General features: G+C 37.7%; 1 protein-coding gene across 2 annotated transcripts in view; it reads left to right on the forward strand.

Moving 5' to 3' along the window:
- The window catches only part of LOC129765515 (kinesin-like protein KIF12), a 52,858-nt gene that overhangs the window by 15,311 nt on the left and 17,201 nt on the right, over positions 1 to 20,346 (forward strand). The gene's annotated exons all lie outside the window — the stretch shown is intronic.

Here is a 20,346-nt window from a genome sequence, read left to right on the forward strand (position 1 = left end):
CAAAAAAACTTTTCTGAACTCTAATCCATCAAATTTGGAGCCCTGAAAAGGGCCGTTGATTATATGCTAAGGTAATATAGTACGCTCTCCTCGGATACTATGGGCCAGCTGGATGTCCTTGGGCATGATATGACGCGTTTTGCATGGGTAGCACACAAATTGATATCTTCGAATAGGCCTCCTGCAGCGTCATAACCGCGGAACTTTGGAAGCGCAAATCGGTTTTGAAGTCCTGAGCAATTCCACGAACCAAATGCTGCAAAGGTAGATTACGGATCAGCAATTCGATCGACTTCTGATAGCGACGAATTTCACGCAAAGTTCTCGGTCGATAGCGATGTGGCTTCTTCAAACTTTCTGCGACTGGTGCGCTTACGTGGTGCCTTACCACCGAAAGACTAACGAGCTGTCTGCTTAGTCCCGATGAAACAAGTCCTCACGGTGCGAGAGTAGAGTAAGAAATGAACGAAAGCAAAGGAAGTGTCATTTTATAAACCTTAAAAGTATAGAATGTAAACCCCACGCTTACCCTGAGAGAGAAACGAATAACATCGAAGTATATGTATACAGTAAGCTTATATAATAAAGAGGGTGGGGTTTACATTTTATACTTTATTTTTTGTATCCAATATTGGATACATAAAACCTTGATAAAACCTCCAACGTAACGCTCACGTTTTCGAAGTCCCTCAAATATTAATTTATTCATTCATTCAGAATGGATTTAGATTCAACTTCAAACAAATGATCTCTAAATCAACGATAGTCCTTCGTCACCCTTGCGGTTATACCAGAGATATAACCCTCTTCCTGTTTTTTAGAATTGACCTTCCACCTATTGGAGGGATCGAAGCTGTTGCTTGTCATGCAAACATCAGAGGCAAAGACTTCTGTATTGTCAGCTTGTATTGGCCTCCGAAAGTTCAAGTTAGCCGAAAGCAACTTGATGACATGTGCTCACTCCTTCCTGAGCCACGGTTGATCTTGGGAGACTTCAACTCTCACGGTACCATCTGGGAGGAACAGTACCACGACAATCGTTCATCGTTGATATATGACCTTTGTAACAGCTTCATTATGACCGTATGACCGGGGAAAAACACGTGTACCTGAACCTCCTGCTAACCCAAGTGCTCTTGACCTCTCGCTTTGCTCGAATTCACTATCGTTAGATTGCAAGTGGAATGTAATCTAGGACCCCAACGGTAGTGATCACTTGCCAATCAAAATTTCCATCACCATTGGGTCAAATTCTTCTGAATCTATAAACATGGCATATGACCTCACAAGACACATTGACTGGAAAAAATATGCGGACGCGATTACTCTAGCCAGCAATTCCAGAGATAGCTTACCTCCATTGGAGGAGTATAACTTCCTTTCTCGTTTGATCTATGACAGCGCGGTTCGCGCTCAAACGAAACCCATCCCAGGTTCCACTATTCGTCGAAGGCCTCCCAATCCATGGTGGGATAGCCAATGTTCCAAGCTTTATCGGGATAAATCGAATGCATTTAAAGCTTTTCGAAAACGTGGAACCATTGAGAATTTTCAAACGTATTTAGCCCTTGAAAATCACTTTTAAAACTTGATCAAAGGGAAAAAACGTGCCCTTTGGCGAAATTTCGTGGGAGGTTTGTCACGATAAACGTCAATGAAAAAATTATGGAAAGTGGCTCGAAACATGAGAAATCGCTCTTCAACGAATGAAAGTGAGGAATACTCACATCGATGGATTTTGAATTTTGCACGGAAGGTTTGTCCCGATGCCGTTCCCGTACAAAAAATTGTTCGAGATATTTCACAAGATAGTTGCGATCTTGATTCCGAGTTTTCGATAGTAGAATTCTCTCTTGCTCTCCTTCCATGTAAGAATTCTGCTCCGGGATCGGATAGAATTAAGTTCAACTTGTTGAAAAACCTCCCTGATGTGGCGAAACATCGCTTGTTGGATTTATTCAATCGGTTTCTGGAACATAATATTGTATGGGTTCCGCAGGGGCAAGGGGACGAATGATTGTCTTGCGTTTCTTTCTTCAGAAATTCAAATGGCTTACGCTGAAAAAAAAACAAATGGCTTCAGTATTCTTGGACATAAAGGGGGCTTTTGATTCTGTTTCAATAGAGGTTTTGTCAGATAGATTACACTCTCGGGGTCTGCCGCCTTTATTGAATAATATGTTATATAACTTGCTTTGTGAGAAACATTTGAAACACACCTCTTTAAACTCCAGCGAATTCAGTATCTTTGTCTCCGTATTGCGTTGGGATGTATGCAGTGTTGAAAAAATCATCTTCGATAAAATCAAATGGACAGATTTTCGGGCTAGGTTGCATCGAAAACCTATATATTCCAAACGAAAATTGAAATGACAGATCCAGGCAACCATTGAATATGAGCAAATGAACTTTTGTACTTCAATATGTTTTGATGTTTATTTTTTCCACCCAGTGTCATTTTCATCTTGATTATCGGAAACGAACTGAATTTCATTTTAGCCAAATGAATATCAGCTGTTGTTAACTTCTAACCTGAGGCTGCTGTGTGCGGTTGGGTTTTGCAGTTGCCGGATGCCGTAATCGGAAATACCTTATGAAATTCCCGATGTCGCAAATGACTTGACGGTAGCTAAAAACCACTCGTTGTATCCATTCTGCATATGCCGTTGCTACCGTCTCGCCAAATAAAATTTATTTTGAACTTAAATTCACTGCCAGAACGAATATCGTTTCGGATGTGATGAATATCAATTTGTTGCTTTTGATATCCAAAGTATAAATAACAACGAAGTTATGAACCCCACTCAATGTCGCATTCATTCATTATAGCAAATTTGCTCATGCAACAGCGATATGAACAAAATGAACTCGTTTGTTATTGTCATCAATATAATGAGGGCAGTGTGTTTTAAGCTGAAAAAAAATCACAGACTGGAACAAAATCATATTCGTTTCTCGTGAATATTTGTTGATATTCTAAGACACTGGATGTATGCCCTCAACGCATACCATGAGTCTCGAGGTTTTGGCAGGCTTGCTCCCACTAAAAGATCGCTTCAATTTATTATCTCTTCGGTTCCTCATCCGGTGTAAGGTTTTGAACCCATTGGTGATCGGAAATTTTGAGCAGCTGAACGGGCTAAATTTTCATTCTGGCTTCATGAGTTCATATCATGAATTCATCTCCATGCAGATTGAGTCTTCTTCGTACATTCCCAACCGTGTTTGTTTCCCTGACTACATCAATTCCTCTGTGCATTTTGATGAGTCCATGAAGCAGTATCCATGGAATTCCAGATTATCTTCGATCGCGGATCGTTCCAACGATCTTCGGTGCAAAGTATGGGCGTGTCAATTGTGATAATATGTACTTTACTGATGGGTCCTCTATGAATGAGTCCACTGGATTTGGAGTGTTCAACGAATTTTTTAGCACCTCACACAGTCTTCAGAATCCTTGCTCAGTGTATATTGCTGAATTGGCAGCAATACACTGGGCGCTGGACAGCCTCGCCTCACGACCGGTTGAACACTATTACATTGTAACGGATAGTCTTAGCTCTGTCGAAGCTATTTGTTCAGTGAGGCCGGAAAAGCACTCGCCGTACTTCCTTGAGAGATCACGAGAAATTTTGAGTGCTTTAACCAGACGCTGTTATGCCATTACCTTTGTCTGGGTCCCTTCACATTGCTCAATTCCGGGTAATGAGAGGGCTGACTCATTAGCGAAGGTAGGTGCAATTGAAGGCGTTATTTATAAGCGTCAAATCGCCTTCAATGAATTTTATTCTTTAGTCCGTAAAAATACAATCGCTAACTGGCAACGCAAGTGGAACGAAGATGAATTGGGTCGGTGGTTTCACTCGATTATCCCTAAGGTTAGCCTTAAACCATGGTTCAAAAGTCTGGACTTGAGTCGGGACTTTATTCGCACCTTCTCTCGGCTCATGTCCAATCACTGTTCGTTAGAAGCGCTACTCTTTCGTATTAATTTCGCCGACAGCAATATCTGTGTTTGTGGCCATGGTTACCACGACATCGAACACGTTGTTTGGTCGTGCGATAGGTATGTTGTTGCCAGATCGAATATAGAAAACTTTCTTCGGGCCAGAGGAAGGCAGCCCAATGTGCCGGTGAGAGATGTGTTGGCTCGGCTAGACCTTGATTACACGTCCCAAATATACGTTTTCCTTAAAACTATTGATCTTCGAATCTGATTGTTCTTACATCCTTTCAGTCTCTCGCAAGCAAACCTGTGTTCCACCGATTGCCCGGTTAGTTTGAAACATAGAAGATAATCCTTCAGTTTGGTCCGACTGAGCGTTATCGGGCGTCAGACGGCATACATATGCCTGGCCCATTACGTTTGTACGGTTATTTTGCTCTGAAACGTGACGAGAAATGTGGAGCTCTAATGGCGTTCACACTAGGGATTGTTAAACGGCTTTACCGTTAATACCGGATCGTTTTCCATTACCGAATTACCGGTAATTTTACAATTAATAACCGGAATTTTCGGTATTTTTTTACACCGTAAATAATATTTGCCTTTGTACCGCTTTGAAATATTGCTCGAGAATCAAATAAGATCGAAAAAACACAACTGGCAGTGTTGCGCCGATTCTACGACCTTCGAACTTCAGTTCAAAAATAGCTGCTAGATCGGAAAATGAAACACAAGATAATCTCGATGAAGAACTGACAGCGATAAAGGAATTGGTTGATGCCCTCGAACCAGTTCTGGTCGCTGTTGAACTGCTATTGCGGGAGAAATACACCCTTTATGAAGCTGACGTCAGATTGCAATTCATGCTAGAACAGCTATCGGAGCAACCATCAAAAATTTCGAAGCAGCTGCTCGAAGCCCTGATTGGAAGGATTGCAGAAAGACGTTTCGTATATGCAGATTTTTCCCGTATATGAATAATCATTCTGCTCGTGGTCGTGACACAATTGATGATGACTTTGGCGTCTCCTATCAAACGTCACGGACTGCATTGTTCAAGCAGCCATTTGAAATTGTTTTTGACCTGATCAAATTTCACGATGATGATATTGATTCAGTAGCTGGACAACAGGAGAAAAAAACCACTGGTCGATGTGAAACTTGCGGAACAGTTGAGCATCAAGGGGCATCAAACTTGAACGACGGTTGCAACAATCAAAGGTATCAACGTCCAGCCCAAACTCAACGTCTATAAACGTATTGATGAAAACCCTCGGATAAGAGTTTTCAGTTTTCGTACAGATACTTCGATACTCTTCTACCCAACATAATTGGACTCTGAACGGGCGTTTTCCTCTTCTGGAATCCTCGTTAATGAGATACGACCTGATTAGAAGACGACAAAATTAACATTCTCTGTGTCCTTAAGTATTACTCTAATCAGCAAAAACTTGCAAAGTGTATTTTTTATCGGTAATTTACCGGTTTTACCGGTAATAAAATTTTCATTACCGAATAGCCGGTTATTGAAATTTTGGCACGGTAATGCAATTCCTAATTCACACGTAATTCAATAAATCCCATATACAAACTATCCCAAACTACTAAACAGTGCAAATAGCAAGGCACCAACAAAACAAAAGATAACTGAGTGCCCGAGCGAAAAACAAAATTGCTATCCATTGAATTTCGGTTCCGGCGACGCTAATACGTAAGTACCTACATTTTTTTTTGAAAATCCTATCTTTAGTTTTTTTTTTTTCTTACTAAATAATTATCAATTTAGAAACATTGCAGTTAGTTCTATGTGTAAACTTGACATTATTTTCTTTCAACAAAATAAATAGACATGAATTTATGTAAATATCAAGTGTAATTAATAATTATTAATACATGTTACCCACAAACTATAAGAACATTCAAATCGCAAACCAATCCGCAACTAACAAAATATCAAAGCTAGCCACAAATGGCTGCCACAATGGCGCTCATTTCTTTCATCTCTTTCATCTCGTTCTCGCACACTTCCCATCAAGTAATATCAACCAAACTCTGATCGATTACTCACAAGATATTAAATTTTCATCTGCTGTCGCACTGTACAGTGAAAAACGTCGGAAAACTCGAGCAAGTGCTCTGAAAATTAAATTTTCATTTTTCAATCTTCGGCAATGCTATTGTTTGTATTGGTGAAAGCATCGTTATTTTTTCGACACTGATGCCAGACAACATCATCGAAACAGCTATAAAAACCACTCAATAAAATGTTATTCCTGAGTCATAGCGTTTCAAGTCATGAAAATCAATAGAATAAAATTGTGTTGATATCAATACAATCATTATTTTTACGTTTAATGGGTCTATAATGTAAGTTTTAGCAACTTTAACATTGGGTAAGAAAATTGTATTGCAGAGCTCGGAACACTGCCACGGCTGCCTATGCATTCAAAAACAATAAACGGAAAAGTATTACATTCAATCAAAATGTCTCGGCCAACGAAGAGAAGGGTTAAGGCTCTCCAACGTGAATATGTGAAAACAATACGACCAACGAAGGAAAATATTAAGGAATGATCAGCATCGAGTTACTATGCGGAAGAACTTGTTAACATCAAAAGAGCTAATATCAAAAAAAAGTTAATATCAATTCGCTTCACCTTAAGGTGAAGGTGGAAGCCAGCCATTGTAGTAGTATAGGTAAAACCACGTGTAAAAATGGGGTAATAGTGTTTGTGAGAGAAGAGCAAAGCACACGTAAATAGATCAATTCACTTATCAGACTGTGTGGCGCTTCATTGACACGAGTCTTTGGATACATTTGAAAAAAATAACAATTCAATGCTAAAGTAAAATGTATGAACGATATGTTCCGATGAACAATTGCAAATATAAATATATATATAGAAGGCGCATTTGCATATGAAGTAAACTTCTGATTATACGCGGGCGTAACATGAGTAAATTTATAACACATGCGAATTGGGGCTCTTTTGGTATTAACAAGTTCTTTCGTATAGTAACTCGATGTTGATAATTCCTCAACATTTTCCTTCGGTGATCGTATTGTTTTCACATATTCACGCCTTAACCCTTTTCTTCGCTGGCCGAGGCATTTTGATTGAATGTAATACTTTTCCGTTTACTGTTTTTGAAAGCATAGGCAGCCGTGGCAGTGTTCCGAGCTCTGCAATACAATTTGCTTAACCAATGTTAAAGTTCCTAAAACTTACATTATAGACCCGTTAAACGTAAAAATTTTAATTGTATTGATATCAACACAATTTTATTCTATTGATTTTCATGATATGAAACGCTATGACTGAGAAATAACATTTTATTGAGTGGTTTTTATAGCTGTTTCGATGATGTTGTCTGGCATCAGTGTCGAAAAAATAACGATGCTTTCACCAATACAAACAAAACCATTGTCGAAAAATGAAAAATTTAAATTTACCTTCCAGAGCACGAGCTCGAGTTTTCCGACGTTTTTCACTATACAGTGCGACAGCAGATAAAAATTTAATATCTTGTGAGTAATCGATTAGAGTTTGGTTGATATTACTTGATGGGAAGTGTACGAAAACGATCATTTTCTTCACACTGTTCGCAAAATTATAGATTTTCGGGCGAGGGGTGAGGGAGGGAGAGGAAAGAAATGAGCGCCATTGTGGCAACCATATCATGATGGAAAATGAGAAGATATTTTTCAACAATGTCCCACAACGCGAGGTACTGTGTTTCAATATTGCGTTGTAACTAGAACTTATGATAACCTTGGTTGTACTCCTGCTTGAGCTCCACATCTGTGCTTATGATAATCAGCTTTTCTTGCATTATCACCTTGGCTCATTCCAAGGCTGTAATATATTACGGATTCATTATCCACTGTGGAATTTGAAAATATTGAAGATTCTAAAAGATCTTAGTAAACTCATTGTGTAATACGCCCAAGTGAGTAACATATGATAATGTAACATACTTTTGTAAGAATTATTACAAATGTGGAAACTGTGAATATTACATTTTTCTTAAATTTTGTTTTTGAAGTTTTGTCAGAAAGACCGTTATTATTGATACTGTTTCAATAAAGTTGAGATCGTCACAGCTGAAACACAAATTCAAAAAAGCTGAAAATCTTGCTAAGCAAGAGCCTTTTGGTGGTCAGCGAACCCCAGCGTGTACAAGTAACCGAGTAAAGATTTCGTCGTTTTTTCTCATATAGCTGAGCAAATAATCGAGAGTTCAAAGAATTGCTTCGAAGCTTATTAATAGCACTTATAACATAACTTACGCGACTGTTTAGGCTACTGAGTCACCTTTACAGAAGGCGATATGGTTTCGGTTTTTTTTAAATATCGAGGATTTCAACTATATAATTTAATTCGTCTCTGGCCCAAACTCCGCTCATGTCTTGAGAAAAGCAAGTTTTTGGTTCTCGATGACCAACGAACCAGATAAAAGGGCGGAGGTTCGGTTCTGTTTTTGTATTGTAGAGATTATAAACGCTATAGTAAATTATTTCTCTTTTGGATAACTTAACTCAAACTCTGCTTTTGTCTTGAGAAAGGCAGTTTTTCTTCTCGCTCGACGCCGATAAACGATGTTGATTCGATGACACGCCAAACCAGATGGAAGAGCGGAGCGCCGCTACGTTAGGTGCTCGTTTTCTTCGGCTCTGTTTTGGAAGCACAGAATGATCATATAAGAAAATGAGAATGCTTCTTGTTTTCGTCAATTCAAACTACAGACAGGGACAGGGAAAACGTAATGTATATCAAAGACAAATTTTAGGAATACTCCAATTTGATTGATGCGCAAAAAATCATAATTATTACGCAGCGAGAAGTGCTATTATTGAAAAAATCACTATACTATTGGGTTGGGGAATAAGTTTGTAGCGTAGCTTTTATTTGAACAAAAAACAATATTTATATCAATGAGTTAATCAATTGTTAAAGTTAAAGTTCTCCTTCAAAAGTGATTTGAGACATTTTTCATCGAATTCAGAAGGTGCGTGTCATCGACGTCAAAGTCGCCATTTTTTAACTTTGTAAAAAATTTCCGTGCTGTACCTGTGTTAAAACGCAAAAAAAATGTTGATCGTATTTTGTTCGCCAAGAAAACCCTCGAAGTGAAAGCTAGCTTCTTACTTTGCATGTCAATGAACGAGTCGGGAAAAAGCGAAACACAACCAAAAGTTTCCTCAAATCCACGTCCATAAAATCCACAAGAAATAGATTATCGGCAAATGGTTCTGCTAACAGCTTTTACTTCACTGTTGTTATGAGTCCGTTGACCCCCGGTTTGTAGAACGTCATCGAAAAGAAAGTGATGTGTAATCCTAATTCATTAGCACAGGAAACACTGGGTATTTATGTCATGGTATCTGTTGAACACACCACGTTCATACTTTTGAAATCTCCAACCCGGTAGACCACTAACCATAAAGATATTTTACTATACTTTTCCGTTCATAGTCGTTCGCAGTATCCATTTTTGCCGAAGGAATCTCAAGAAAGAACCATTTTATGCTAATCAAGTGGTGATTAACGACGCCCCTCCCCCCAGTCCTAAATATAGCACAGAAGAAAAGTTCCACTAGACCGAGGCGTTCACATTGACCGTCACAACTGAGAGTCGGTTGAATCAACCACTGTTCACTAAAACGTGTAATGTGCCTGGTGTGAAAAGTTATTGCTCAGGTATACTAATTTGCCATTGCTTGTTTCGATGTGAAAAATCGCAAAAAAATATTATGTATTTCTGCTCCTGCCATACAATTTTGATATGGGACTAAAGTGCGATATACGAGAAAATTCGTTGCTAGTTGCGGACGGTCGGTTATTGCGTATATTGACCTCATCACGAATATTAGGATAGCAACATGGACGAAACGGAGGCCCACAGTGCCGGTATTACGCCTTTTCCCGCGCGTTGTTGACCTTTGTTCATGTATAAACACAACGACTATCATTAATGTGGGTGATTTCAGTCTAGGTGGATTTGCTCCTTTATTCCGATCCGGAACGGATTAATGGTGTACACAGTAAAGTGAAAGAAATAAAGTGAACCAACTATTCAATTATTTAAATTAGAGCAATTCACTTACATATTTAATTTATCGATTGAGTTTATACTCAATCATGTGCACATGAGGTGTGACTAATTGCTTTAAGTGTTCAAAGTTTGTTTTACGCTTTTCCCTTCAAATATACATGGGTGGAATGGAAAGTACTCAGTTTTGCGATGAAGGGTGTTTTTCAAGCTCAACTTATATTTCACACTACATAAAATTCATCTAAAACATAATAATATTTCCCACTTATTTATTTACTCCAGTAGAGTGATGTTATCATAATCAACGCTTCTTAGTTGTCCATCGGAAATGGTGAATTCTAAGTTAGGCACCCTTTTCGATTTATAATTCACTGTTCCAGGTACATTATGGCACCGTAATTCACCGTTCACAAAACGAGTCTGGCACAATGTTTTCGTGCGTTGACCCATTTACTGGACAGTGTAATTAGACCCATTTTGAACGATTCGAGGTGTAATGTGACGAAGTCAGACATGTCCTGAATAAACGCGCCACCCTCTTTTGATATTGTGTGCGGCTATGTCCCCAATTGGTTGCATTATTAGGCTGGAGTGTGGACGCAAGAGTCACAACAAGCAACACAAGCAAATGACGATTGTTACGGATCTGTCGTTAGCGAGTGCGTTGTTTTTCGAAGTTTGCCTACACCGACTAGAGATTCAACTTCATTAATAAATATGGGGGAAAGGTGGTTAAGATGGACACCTTAAGTAAACGTTGTTTTTTTTCGTGAATTTCACAAAAAATATATAGCTATCTCACCACAACTTAATAGTCTAGATCTCTTTTTATAATAAAATTTGTTTTTGAGGCATAAATTTTGCAAAATGAATGCATCCGGCATCTTCGAAAAAATAAGATTGAATCGGGAAAGACGGACACTAAGCGGGAAAGATGAACACCTGGGGTGGGAAAGACGGACATTAACTGAAAATTCAAGTTTATGTACTCGATAAGTTTTGAAGGTCTTCAAATAGGCCTCAAAAATGATCGAACAAAAAGACTAGACTAAAATCACCTAGAAGGGCTTGACATTTTTCTCATATTTTCATGCTTAAATAGCTTCCGGCATTCGGAATGACAAATTAGGTTTACGTTTTTCTGCTGATTCGTCCATAATATCTAGTTGCACTTGCAAACATAGTTAGTGGGCATTTGTCAAAAAAGAAGGGGGAGATAATCAAATTGTTTTCAAAACAAAATGTTTTTCTTTTCCTTCGGTGGAACGTCCGTCTTACCCGACTTGATTAGCATTTTTTTCATCAAAACTTCACAAAACTTCACTGCTGATTCGATAAACTGAAAGCGAAGTGATGGTAAAACACAGCGAAAAATACCCCAAAAAATTACTCGATAACGATGGGAACCTTATTTTCTGCAGACGAAAATTTACATCGAACTGGTTTTGTAGATTACTGAGATTGTAAATTGTTTTTATTTACAATTTTAACAGAAAGTCAGCTAGGTAGACACAGTCAAAGGTATTGAAACACTGTATTGCAAGTTTGAACATCATCAAAAATAAAAATGTAATTTATCAATTATACATAGGTGTCCGTCCTTCCCGACTTTCCTTAATTAGATGGTCGAAGACACTTTTTCTGCATATTACCGTTCAAGGCGGAGTTTTTCACAGTCAATCTGATTGAGAATCTGCTATAGCTCCAATCTGATATGCATTAACATTCACTGATCCGCCAAAATCCACTGGTTGATTCTTGCATTTCTTATCGCATACTTTTTGCGGCAAATTTTAGATGCAGTAAGTTATTTGTTCGCCCATAACCTTCGCTATATAACTATAGAACTCTTTTTTGGAGTTTTCAGAGATATTGGACTATTCCAAAAATATCCGCGGTTTTCTGTTTAATTTTTGAATTCTTTTTTGAGAAACAATGAGAAACAATTTTCATCAAGTATTTGTTGACCATTATCATCTATAACCTTTTGCTATTTATCGGAATGTTGCCTAACTACAACAGTTTAGAACTTCTGTTTATCGGTTATTTTTTCAAGCGATTTTCGACAGACAGCATTCTGCAGAGATCGTAATAAATGTTGTTTAGACGGTTCTGTATGGTAGTGATTTCAAGCTCAAATATTGCATTGGCTATCTCCTGGCCAAATAGATCATATAACTGGTGGCAGTGGAAGATGTACCCAACAGGATAAAAATCTGCTGACCAAGGCGCTTAGAAGTATATCTTGAGATGGGTCAATATGCCACTCTGCAGCCATCTTGAAAGTATATTGTGCTTTGTTCGCAAACGAAACACAATTAGTTGTACACGGTTTGTAAAATCTTTTCTATACGACAATTTACGTTGGGTCTGATCACGAACATCACTGTCACAAACGCTTTCACGTCACTTACACTTCACTTAATCTTTTTGTGTCTATCATCATTATCACGTGTAAAAATAAACTCCGTGAAGTGAAATAGTTCGTTCCCGTTTATAAGAGACATGTTAGCTGCATAGTTTCGGGCGTTTGAACGTTATGTCGGTTGCATAATTTCGGAAATAATTTGAATCATTTGTTTGGTGCGTTAGTTTGCTGAATCAAACGCTGGTTCAAAGATGAGGATGAATACTTGAGTTTAATAATCGATATCTCGCATACTCTTGTACTCAGCTCTGTTTTACTCGTTTGAAGAGTGAGAAGAATTTAGTATAGGTCAACGTTAGAATCATTTTTAAAGAACCGTTTCTACAATTTTGATGAATAATTATATCTTCTATATCTCAGAATAAACCCGAATTTATCCATCTCATGATCAGTATAATCTGAGCTACTTCCATATGAGATTCTGAAGTTTAATCCTCTTATCCTTTCCATTCTCGTGTAATTTGATATACGGGACATGAGGTTTGATATAATTATTTAAAGAGAAACTGTTCAGAAGCATAATTTTCATATGGGACATCTGATGATTTTCAAAGAATTTGCCAAAAGCAGGAAATGATTCAGATTTTCTTTAGACGGATATAAAAATTATGGAAAAAGAACTAGAGAATAATTTTAAAATTATTAATTTAAAAGCTTTGCAATGATAGATTCTTTCTTTTTTTTATTTGAAACTTAAATATTCTTTCATTTAAAGTATGTCTTCAAAACAATATCGTGGAAAATATCTATTACGTAAAAACAAAAGATCAATAGCTTTATTCGATGTAACTATCGTCCTGATTCGGGTCTTGTCCACCAATTGCGAATGTTTGAATTACAAAAACCAGCTCTGCAATGTTGGAAAAACATTACAGTTATTATTTTATATTCAAAATATCAACAAATCAATCATAATTATCGTTTTGGACCAGTGGCCTCCATTGCCATTATATGCGGTTGCAACTTTCTGTTAGTCTAATCCTTAAAATAGAAACAAAAAATTTCTTTTCATTTAGGGCAATCGAAATTAGACGTATCTGTATCAGCTGAACACCACTAAAATGCCTGAGGTATTGCAGAAATTCAGACGCATGTGACAAATCTTTCTTCAGGTTAACAATCCCCCTTCTGCTTTCCATCGTACTGTTTTCATAACTGCTTCCCTTAACAACTTAGTGACAAAACGGCTACACCTGTAGACTCGCCATGCTCGCCGTTGCAAAACGTTGACCTAAAATGTCATCTTCCATCTTTGTTTCTATGACACAATTGGACTAGTGTTGCCCGATATATGAAAATTAGGAGAATTTGTTTTGGATAAAGTACTCTGATCTGAACTGGAATCGACCTCGTGTTCCCACCACGCTCTGCCGCGGGTAAATTAGGGAACTGAGTACGACGCACCAGATACAGAGCTTCTAAACACGTGACCGACTCGAATTAGCGTGTTCAGTGTTTTTGTTGTCATGTTCATCAATTACGTAAACGAATGTTATGGAATGAATGCAAAATAATGAAATTGACTGTATTGTTATGACACGATCCTTAGTCTCTTTCTCGGCAAATCCTTGCATGATTATTCATTCACGCGAGACATAGGAAATCGATAAACTCCATTATAGTATATGTCAATATCATTCTCGTGGAAGCATACGGCAGATAATTGTTTATAAATTACAGCATAACTCTACCTTGAAATGAATTCCGTTTGACATTTTGAACTTTGAATTCTGTTTCATACTCATTTTTATGTGAGGAATCGTCCGATCCGAAGTTATGTGTTGTTAACATATTCGAAACTGATTTTTTCAATTAATTCCTTCTCGTATTATTTAATACGTCACACATCAAGTGATTTCACTACTCTGCTGAGCGTTCTAGCGCCCTATGTTATGCAAGTACACCACGAGTAAGACTCGATGTTGTACGGGAAAGGGTTAAAAAAATGAAAATAATAAATGTAGGTTACATTTGCAAAGTAACATGCCAATAAAGCCTACCTGCTTTGATCAGTTCTCTTCATTGAGTTTCTCTTTCGATATCCACGGTTTTTCAGACGGATTTTGCGCCAATTTTGCACATAGCATGATAAACTTTTCTACACTTCTGATCATCGTACACATCAGAAAATGCTCTCACCGCCGAGTTATCAACAAGAAAGAATGTTTATGAAGAGAATTGATCAATAGACCCTATTCGCGTTGACGGCATTAAGTTTCATTTTACGATTTTGGGGAGTGTTAAAGATAGTACAGTAGAGCCCCGATTATTCGCGGTACGAATTACCCGCTGAAGCTAGTTCTATATTAAGGGGGTAGTACACTATGAACACCATAAAAGATGTGATTTTCGCGATTTCTTTCAACGAGAAAATAAATTACTATGATCAATCTGATACCACAGTTTTATTAAGTATATATTACTTAACAAACAAAAAAATATATTATTGTCAATTGGACTGTCCCCTGGATAGCCGCAACCGGTTTCTTGAAACCTTGCAGCCAAAACCATGTAAACTGGTGGGAGTTCTTCAAGTTTTTCTAGGGGACCGATTTCAACCACTCTTTTTTACGTAATCTTCGATATATTTGCTGTCATCGTACGTAGGATTTTTTCGAAATATTGGTTTTTGTCAAAATGGCGACATTCTTCGTGAAAAAATTGCGTTCTTGCCTCAAAAATCGATACAAAAATATTCACCAAAATTTTATTTTTCAAAATATCAAAAAAACCTACGTACGATGACAAGAAATTTTGAACATAAAAAAAATCATAAAAATCGGATGGACCGTTCCGGAGGTAGAATTCCCACCAGTTTGCAAAACACTGTTTCGAGAATTCGGTATGAGTTGATAATCTATCACTATCATACCGAGCAAAATTTCATATTTTTCAAATCGAGATAATATTTTACCTAGCTTGAATTTCATGTGTTGTCATTGTATATATTTTAAGCGTTTCTGAAACGATTCCCTGAGGAAAATATTAGGAATGTAAAATTCTTCATATTTCTGAAGTTAAGACAGTCAAGAATATACTCTTGAAAGGCCTTTTTGAAAATCCCATTATTTATCGAGTTATAGCCAGTTTAGTGATGCGGTATCTAATCTAGTACGTCCATAACAATTAACTTCAAACGCGTTTTTCTCGATACTAGTTTTTTTTTTCAAACTGGCGTACACGATATCTCTCGTTCTATTGAACCGATTTATCCATTTATATGAATACTATATGTATGCAACTCGCTATCGCATGAGCCAATAAAAACATATTTTTTATTTTACCATTTTTTAAAAAATCGGGAAACGTAAAAAAACGTTTTAAACAGTTTTCTTTTTTTCAAACGGCCGCTGTTTTGTCAAAAAACATATCTTTGACTTGTCATGCAATAGCGGCATCTATATTGATCCAGAATCTGTTCGATTTTTTGAATGAACCCCCTCACTTCGACAACTTTTTACTATTCTAATTATGAATACTTTTTTCCGTTCAATTTTTGTTTTATTGTTGAAAGATAGATAATCAAATGAAGATAAAATGTATAGTAAAAATATTATTTGTTTTATTTTTTCAGAGCTTGGAAAAACGTCCGATATTCGTGCTTCTACAATAGAATATTCCTTAATCCCGGTCTGGAAGGTCGAAAAATAATGAATTTTCCAGACTTTTTTTTCGGATGTTAGGAATAAAGATACTCCTACCTTATTCATTTATTATTAACTAATCCATCTGACTCATAGTCTTAATGAATATAACTTAACCTAATGATGTGGGGATGTCGAGAGCGAAGGATTTTTTGTTTAAACTCTGTCGAAGATATATCAAAATCAAATAAATGTAATACTTCGTTGAAAGCTCTCATTATAGTGGACATCGGCTCAAAGTAACCGAAAAGCGAACGGTAAAATGGAATAGCCAGCATCTGATCCAGACATCTTCGTTGAATCCGGGCGGGGGCATTCAGTGTCATTTTTGCAAAAAGGCTAGAACAGTTAGCTCCTCCGTTTAGAATCTTCGCTGCAAAGACTGTTTGTTGAACAGAAAGTCGTTGTTCAAGGGTGTCCATTCCTAGCAGGCGGCACCGATCGATATAAGGGGGACGATTCGTGTGCTCCCTTGGCCGAGTGGTTAGCGTCATAACTAACATGCCGGGTGTTCGGGTTCGATTCCCGTTCTGGTGGGGGGAATTTTTCGTCAAAGAAATTTCCTCCGACTTGCACTGTGATCACGCGTATTCTAGAGCTTGCCACTCAGAATGCATTCAAGGCGTGTTATTTGGCATAGAAATCTCAACTAAGTACTAATAAAAATGACGCAAGTAATACTACGTTGAGACGGCGAAGTTCCTCTAGGAACGTTAGTGCCATTGAAGAAGAAGAAGAAGAAGAAGATTCGTGTGATCCCTCCAAGGAAGCAAGCGCAGGGCGAAACGAACAATTCGTCGTTGTATGCGTTCAATCTTGTCAATCCATTACTTGGTAAGGACTCCTAAACCATTGAGCAGGATTCGAGTATCTATCGAACCAACGAAGAGCGTTTTAAGGCAATGGACGTCAGTGAACTCTTTAGTTGTCCGCATAATGAGTCCTAGTAGTCTATTGGCACGATGAATTAGTATAGAGCGATGATCGTTATAGTTCAGTCTAGAATCAAGCAGAACTCCTAAGTCTGTCATTTGATGCATTCGTTTTATAGCTATGTCGTCAATTTTGTACTCCCAGTGGATAGGATTAGCAGAGCGGCAAAGAGTTATTACGAAGCATTTGTTGATGCTGAATGTCATGTTATTGACTTTGCACTACTCGACAAACAGATTCAACAGGCAGCTCGAACTTCAATGCACTTTTTGAATACGAAAGCTGGGATTCCATCGGTGCCAGGAGCGGTGGACGTTATCAATTTCTTTGCTGCATTATATAGCATTTCTTCGGTTATGACCGGCAGACTCAAATCACACATGCAACCAAGAACAGCGGATGCAGCTAACTCAGCTTGATCCGTTGTTGCGCTAGCAGTATTGGAAACGCTTGCAAAATGTTTTGCGTAGAGTTCACATTTATCCTACGCATTAGTTGTAACTTCATCGAACAGAGACACCGTAGCAGGTACACCATCATGGCTTTTGCGTTGAAAAAGTTCCAGGTACGTTAAGGATTTCTTTGGAGGCTACTTTGCGTTTTGCCATCGTATTGCTTATAAAGAAAACAGTTGAGGGTCCGATATGAATCACTAGCGATTTGGAAACGGAGCTTTTGGAACAGTGTTCGTAACTTCCGGTAATGACGCTGACATGCATTCTTTTCGCGTTTTAGAAAATGAAGCTTTGCATTTCCCCAGGGTGGTTTCACAGGCAATCGCTTTTTTGGGACGTTTGAATAAAGCCAGTGCAAGATGGAGTTGCTAAACTTCTCCACGACAAGGTCGACATCGGTGCCAGATCTAAAACTTCTATATGACAATTGCTTGATTAGTTCTCGAGTTATTTAGTCAAACTTTAGAGAGGGGGAGGAGTGCCAAACCATCATGGAAACATTTATCGCTCCCTAAAACCTTCATATACTACATCTGGTTCCATTTGTTTGATTAGTTCTCGAGTTATGCAGAAATTTGTGTTTCATTCGTATGGCAGCCAAAAAATGACTTTTTTTTTCAAAAATTCATAACTTTTGAACCACTGAACGGATTTAGATGATCGATATATTAAATTGAAGCCAATATAGTCTATTGAGCATGCGAAAAAAATGGATTCCATTTTTGTAGTCCTTTTTTTTATCCCATTTATTTATTTAAGGCTCATTAGCATTTTAGCTGTAACAGAGCCGAATTTTAATCGTGTACATGTCACATGGTTATCATATATCTATAATTAGCACATTACACAGTTGCCATTCGCCAGTATTCCTTCTATACCATTACATATGGTACATTCACACAGTAGCAATTTAGGCGTAAGAGTATTCTTTCTGTTCTTCCATTATCCAGTTGGACCACCGGACAGCGGAGACAGTTGATAGATCATTGTTGAGTTATTTATAGAACAGCAGCCCGATGTGTCTTGCAGAGCAGAGCAGTTATATGGATGAACCGATCTTATTTCGACCGTGGATCGATCTCCATCGCTGATGATTGTTGCGTGGACGTAGCTATTCTGAAACAACACAAAGATGGTCAATGAGGGTCCTGAGTTTTGAACTCACGATCGATCGCTTACTAAACGAACGCGCAACCAATGTGGCTACGGAGACCCCCTTTTTTTATCCCTTTTGTTTTGTTTAGGCTCATTAACATTTCAGCTGTAACAGAGCCGAATTTTAATCGTGTACATGTCACATATTCATCATATCTATAATTAGCACATTACACAGTTGCCATTTTTCGGCGTTAGAGTATTCCCTTCTATACCATTGGAAATGGTACATATTTACACAGTAGCCATTTAGGCGTAAGAGTTTTCTATCTGTCCTTCCATTATCCAGTTAAGACTGGACAGCGGAGACAGTCGTTGATACATTGTTGAGTTATTTATAGAACAGCAGCCCGATGTTTCTTGCAGAGCAGAGCAGTTGTATGGATGAATCGATCTTATTTCGACCGTGGATCGATCTCCATCGCTGATGATTGTTGCGTGGATGTAGCTATTCTGTAATAACACAAAGATGGTCAATGAGGGCCCTGAGTTTTGAACTCACGATCGATCGCTTACTAAGCGAACGCGCAACCAATGTGGCTACGGAGACCCCCTTTGTAGTCCTTTATTTTTTTTTATTTTAACATATCTCGATATCAGAAATGCTATTATTTTCGTTTTCGAGATATGATTTTTCAAAGATAAGCGATGGTTCGAAAAAACAAATTTTCCCCTTTTTTGCACTACAAAAATTCATAGCGGTCCAGTTGTTCAAAATGTATAAATTTTTGAAAAAAAGTCATTTTTGGAAAAAAGAGGAAAAAATAGATTTTTGGAATCACCCTTAAATGAGAATGGGCACCCTAGTAAAAAATTAAAAATATACGGGTCTAATGTTTGGCGATAAAGAACAAAATTACCATTTTTGACGAAAATCTGAGAACCACTATATCGGTTTGGCTTAAAATGTCTGTATATAGATTTGTATTCAGCCTTCAATGGTACTGTACAGACTGAACCAAACCTATACTAAATTTTTAAGCCTACATATGAAACATTGTTTGGTAATATTGAAATCGAATTTATCAAGGAATAGAACAAAAACACGGAGAACTGTTGTATTCATGATCAGACACAGTCCTGTGCCTAAGAATGGCGATTAGAACAGAGTGTCGCAGTTGGCGAAGGGATCATGGTATAAGCGACACGAACCAAAACAAACAACTTCAAGGTCTGACGTCAAATAAGCTGATGTATGTATGGTCGAATTGCAAGAGAGAAGTCCTTAATGAGGTGATATCACATGACCTAACGATAAATTCAGAGCTGTACTATTCATCACTGGATAGATTACACGAAGCAATTAAGAAAAAGTTTTAAAGCCTCTTAAAGTCAAAAAGAAGAATAAGAATTATAGAAAAACGACCAGAATTGATGGACAGAAAATGTGTTGTCTTCGATAATGACAACGTGAAACCACAGGTCATATGAATAAAAAAAATTATTTACTTATTCTGCCCGTTTCCAAGTAAAGTAAACTTTCCTAGTATTTACTTGAATCCGTATGAATAAAAGTTTACTTTACTTATTTGATTTGCGAATTCGAACATAGTTTTTACTTTGTCAAACATCTATCAACTGATTGTTTAGGTTTCGTTTCAACACGTTTTTTTTTTGTCAAAGCGTGAATTCGCGATGAAAAAGGAATAGTGTCGACGTCTGGTGGCGACCTTCAATTAGGACCATAGTTTGGGTCCCTATCTCGTTAGTGTAATACCTATCATATTA

The sequence above is a fragment of the Toxorhynchites rutilus genome, chromosome 2, assembly GCF_029784135.1.
Source record: "Toxorhynchites rutilus septentrionalis strain SRP chromosome 2, ASM2978413v1, whole genome shotgun sequence".
Classification (NCBI taxonomy): domain Eukaryota; kingdom Metazoa; phylum Arthropoda; class Insecta; order Diptera; family Culicidae; genus Toxorhynchites; species Toxorhynchites rutilus.